This window comes from Lathyrus oleraceus, chromosome 5 (assembly GCF_024323335.1).
Source record: "Lathyrus oleraceus cultivar Zhongwan6 chromosome 5, CAAS_Psat_ZW6_1.0, whole genome shotgun sequence".
Classification (NCBI taxonomy): domain Eukaryota; kingdom Viridiplantae; phylum Streptophyta; class Magnoliopsida; order Fabales; family Fabaceae; genus Lathyrus; species Lathyrus oleraceus.
This window is the reverse complement of record NC_066583.1, coordinates 552165240-552171239: the sequence shown is the minus strand read 5'-3', so window position 1 is coordinate 552171239 and position 6000 is coordinate 552165240.

Here is a 6000-nt window from a genome sequence, read left to right as displayed (position 1 = left end):
CACAATAGCATATTTTTCACAACATACATCAACCCCAAACCATCAACAACAACACAACACACAATGTTATTTATCATTCTTCTAAACCTAACCCTAACATTTTGCAAAGAATTGATACATGTTCAATAATCATAAACAATCAACACTACATCACGAACACAAACAACATTTTCAAAGCAAGGAATCCAATCACAACATCAAAACCCAACAATTTCCTCTAACAACCATTACCCACATAAAACCCATCATTTTCATAATTATAGGAAATGATAACTCACACCCTTACCTTAGAGATGATGATTGAGTTACTCTATAGTGTTCTAGCAAGCTTGGGTTGATCAAGATGATGCTATTCTTCTCCAATTTCCTCTTCCTCCTCCAAACCCTAACTTTTCTCTCTTTTCTTCTCTTTTCTCCTCCTTCTCTCTACTTCTTTCTATTTCTCTTCTTTCTCTTTCTATCTTATTTCTATTCTATTTCTATTCTATTTTTATTCCTTGTTTTAATTAAATAAAAACTAACTAATGGGCTTAATTGTTACACCTCCCTTAATTACTATATACACCACTAGGCCCAATAGCTATTATACCACAATTCTCATAATTAAACTCTAATAATAAATTAACACACAATAAAATATTTTACCGAAATAATTATAAATCAAACATTATAAAAATAATAATAATAACACTTAATAAAAATCGGGGCGTTACAATAGGTTGCACAAAGCCTTTTCACCTCTCTCTCATAAGCTGCTTCCATATCGTCCTTCTACTTGGCAAGCTGATCATACTTCCTCTTCCAGAACCTAGATGAATGAGAAAGAAGAGAAGTAACTACATCATCAGGCTCATCAATAACCTGATGCTCTAGAAATTCTATCACTGCATCCTTATCTTTGAGCTGCTGAAGAAGTTTCTCACGTTCACGAACCCATGCACGCGAACGGTCTTCATCTCTCAACTCCTTTAATCCTTGGTTAAGGAGGATAGAAGGCCTAACCACAACCATAGGGGTAGGTCTCGGATATTCGTATGGCATGCAGTACTCAAGAGCACTCTTCCTCACCCAAGCGGTGTAAGGTTCCAAAGCAATACAATTCTTCGGACCAAGCTCATTCCTCCCTTTCCTATGGACTTTGCGCCAGGCGCGGACCATCCTATCCTTCAGGTTCTGGGGATCTTTATCCTCTTGAAAGAACAAGCCTTCCAACAAAATTTTGTTAGGTTTATTCTTTAAGGGGAACCCAAGCTGACGGTGAGCCAAAGCAGGGTTGTAGTTAATTCCACCACATGTACCAAGAAGAGGCACATTGGAGAACTCACCACAAGAATCAATAATCTGAATGCTATCATAAACACGATTGTACCAAGAGATATCATCATTAGTGAGAGACATAAGTCTCGTGGACCACCGTAGACATCCCTTGTCCTCCTTGAAGGCAAGTGTCTGAGGCAAGTGCGAAATAAACCACTTGTACAATAGAGGCAGACAGCACACAATGGAACCACCCCCCTTTGCATTCCTCATACGCAAAGAGAAATAAGTGTCACCCAACAGAGTCGGAACAGGATTAAGAGAAGAGAAGATCCTAATAGCGTTCACATCCACAAAATTGTCGATGTTGGGAAATAACACTAGCCCATAGATGAGGAGTACGAATATGGATTCAAAAGCTTCCTCACTCATGGCCTTCCCAAACAAAGTAGCTTTGGCAATCAGAAAATCAGATGGGAGACCTTGAATAACACCTTTGGTAGTCATGTTAGCAATAATGTCAGATACATCCACATGAAGCATATCAGCAATCTCTTGAGAAGACGAAATCTTCTCCAAGCCACTGAACGACAACTGGTCAAGAATAGGTATACCCACATGATAAGCATATTCCTCAAGTGTAGGCAAAAGCTGGAAATCCGAAAAAGTGAAGCACCGATACAAAGGATCGTAGAACTGCACCAACACACTCATTAGACCTTCATCCACTTTAGTAGAAAGAATAGGCAGAAGCTTCCCATGGCGAGCTTTGAACTCCAAGGGCTCTAATACATAAGATGTCAAACTCCTTAACTCTTTCAAGTCGGGTTATCTGAAACTGTACTTCTTCGTATTCCTTCTTTGCTTATCCATGTCTGAACATTTGCAAATAGACCTCTTAAGTTCCTTGAAATTTTTTATTGTTGATGATATGGATGCATATGAATGCACGAATGCATGGATGTAACAATCACACTCAAGGATCAAGCAAGTCACACCACACAAAGGTCACGGGATGGCGCACGTCATCCTCAATATCAATCATCCATTTTGGTGGATTATGGTTTACACCTTATCAACACCCAAGTTCCATTGATATTGAAGATATACGAGAACGGATCGACCACAAATCAAGGGTTTGTTGTAAGTCACAAGCATGGAGTCTCGGTTAAGAACCACCCAATGAGAATGTACTATAGTTAAACCTGACAATCACGTTCTAAAAAGGGTTCCCATAGTCATCATCTCATCTTTCATATATTATCGGATAAAACGACTAGTCGTTCTCCAAAAATATTCTCAAGAGGGACTCTTATGAGTATAGTATCACGTAACAATCGCCTCAAGTATTACACTTGAACGACCTTCGCACTACGTCCTAAAATAGACCAAGATGGGCTAGGTATCTAAAGTCCTTGGCTTCTAAGGTTTATATTGGAAAGAGTAATGCCTAACCACGACTACTCGTGTGACATTATTGATCCCAACAAGACCTCCACCAAGCGAATGGGCTTACAAGTCAACTTGCTAAGGAATAACTCCACACAAGTTAACAAGACTATGCCATTCTCCTATCATAAGTGCACTCGAGTTCGGGTATATAACTCATCTCACAAGAAACCACCAAGCATACAAGCAATTAATATATCAAGCAATTCATACATTAAAAACAATACAGTCATCCCAAATTTGCACAAAAATATGTCACCAATAAATATAAACATACAACACACATAAGCAAAAAGTAGGCTAAACCCACTAGAGAATTCCTTCCCCAGTAGAGTCGCCACTTTTCTGTAGCGGGTTTTTCGTTACTTTTAGGTTTATTGACTAAACCAAAAGTCAACATACAATTCGAGTCGCCACCGCACTTTTATTTGTCCAAATGAAAGGCTAAAAAGCGAACAAAAGCCAAGGTAAGAAGTTTTTCAAATCAAAAACTAATAAAAATGTCAGAGATCTGGGTAAGGGGGTTGGTTATGAAATGAGAAGGTTTTACGCACCAAAAATATCCTTAGTACTCTAAGGGAACCCTTTTTGCAAATATGTGTTGTAGGTTGGTATTTGTGAAAAGATTTGTACAAAAGATTGGGGGGATGAGAAGAGAATAGATTATATTTACAAATTTGTTGTTTGAATGGATAACCCCATTGCCTATGTACCATCACAAAGGTAGGATCAAAACCTCGTAGTTTGGGGTAAAAATCACAAAAAAGGATTGGTGAATTGATTTGATCAAAAGCCTTAAGGTCTTTTGTTATCAAAGGGAGAAAACTTAACCTAAACCAACAATCCACCATGTGAGGAGGGCTTCAACATGCTAGTGAGGGGTTAACCCTATAATAAGCATGGAAGACTTATAATCCAATCACTAAGGATAAGGTGAGATTTACATCAACCACTATGATAACTCAAACCTATGACTAATGTTTTTGAAAAGGTTTTAATAAGGTGGCCATTGGAACCACAAAAACAACTTGAAATGAGTTATATTTACAAGTTAAGTTTATTTACAAAATGAAGTCAAAGTTGGATTAAGATTTATTCACAATGAGTATTGATGAAAATGGTTTTGAAAAGTCAAAGGCTTAAGGCCTAGGTTTCTAATTTGAAATACTGTCAAAGTTTGAAGGAAAAGATTTTGGCTTGGTTAGAGTGGGGAGAAGAAGAGAAAGGCTAGTCCTAAAGCATACAAAGATAAAAGGGGAAAGATAAACCCTTGGAGTTCCTTTTCTTGAAGTCATAGAGATGACTCAAGATGCTTATTTCCTTTGGACTTAACACACAAGCAAGTAATCACATAATTGAATTCAAGCTCTTAGGATCTCCATTTGCCTTGTCTCTTAACTTGGCTACTCATGACAATGGTCCTCTTTATTATCTCAAAATGGAATCCCTATCATACAAGAGCAAACATCAAAAAGTTATCAACACAATAAGGGGAATGGACAAAGAACAAGTTTAGATGGGAAGTCCTTTAAGGTCAACTTTGAAATTTAGCATTCTAAAGGTATGAGGCCTAGTTGCTCTTCAACAAGTTTAGCATTCTAAAGGCATGAGGCCTAGTTTCTCTTGAACTCCTTTAAGCATGGGTATGTCCTAATTCTAAGTCCTTTTTCCTTTTTGCATTGGGCTCACACAAAACAAAGACAAAACAATCACAAGACAACAATATATTTATATACAATAATGAGCTCAAATGAGCAAAATAAAAATGGCATAAACATAAAATATGTGCTCAAGTGAGCAAAATGAAAAGCAATATGAATAAATGAGCAAGAAATAAATGGCATTAAAAGTAAAGGGGCAAGAAATTAAATGCTCAAATTAAAGTTAGTAATTAGTGAAGTTATGTTAGTTTGTCATAAGACAATGTAGCGCTATGTTAAGCAATCATAAGTGGACTAATATAGTAGTCACACCTATTTGAGGTCGGTCAATAAAACTATAGGCAAATAAACACAAGTTAGAGATCATGACTAGTAAGCCAAGCTCCACAAACTTGCCATGCCAAAACAAAAGGGGAAGAGCCTTGTATAGACTTTAAGTTTTTTGCTTGACCAAGAAGCAACCTATCTTGGACACAAAACAACTCACTTGATCTTGGATCAAGTTGAGTTTGGTTTGGATCAAAGAAGGTTAAACATCTCATTTGTCAAGACCAACCATAAGACATTAACTCATTGGCCAAATTATGAAAAGAATGGGATGAAGATGAAATGGAGGGAAAGAGAATTCAAGTATCAAATCCAATTGATCAAATGTGAACCAAGTCATCATCAATCAATGCCAAACAGGAAAGAAATGAAGATTACAAGTCAACAAGTCAACCATAATTTTTTGGTAATTTTTGAATTAAAAATAAATGCAAAAAATAAAATAAGCAAAATATGATCAAACCTCAAATTTAATTCAAATTAACTTCAACAAGTTCAATTAAATTCTCATAGGTCTAACATGGTCAAACAAACTTTGATCAAAATTTTCAACCATTTTGGAAATCAGAAACTATTTAAAAACAATTAAAAACAATGGAAAATAACACAATATGAATTAAAATCAGAAAGTATTTTTGGATTTTTCAAATATCAGAAAGTAATTAAGAATGAATTAAAACTATTAAAAATCAAATCATTCACAAAAAATATTAAATGAAGTCACAAAAATAATTAAAAATCAAAATATGAAACTAGATTTTTCAAGAAATTTTTTGGCATTGGTCTCATATTTTTGTGACTTCAAATAAATTTTTTATGAATATTTGAAAATAAAAGGAATTAACTGAATTTAAAAGAAAATAGGAATAATAGAAAAAAGCGCAGCCACCAGATCAAACTCATTAGTTGACGTGGCATAGATCAAAGGCTCAGAGGCGCATATGCATGGTAGACTTAAGTCAAGCGCGCAGCATAATGCATTAAATCAAGTAATCACAATGGATGGTCAGGATTATAGCATTGAGACACGACCCAAGGGCTAGGAAGCAAACACGTGGGGATGGTGGTGGAAACCACTATCTTCTCCGATGAGATACCAGATTCCAGCCACCACGCGCAGGGAAAAAGATTGTAATAAAAAAAAATAAGGACATCAAAATGAAGCTCAGGTGATGTACATCACCGCTGTGTCCATGGATCATCCTCACTCTTCCTATTTAGAGAGAAATGTGAGATGGAAGATCATGGTATGTCAACTGGAAATGCACGAAATGAACAATTGAGACCACCACTGGCCTGCCTCAAG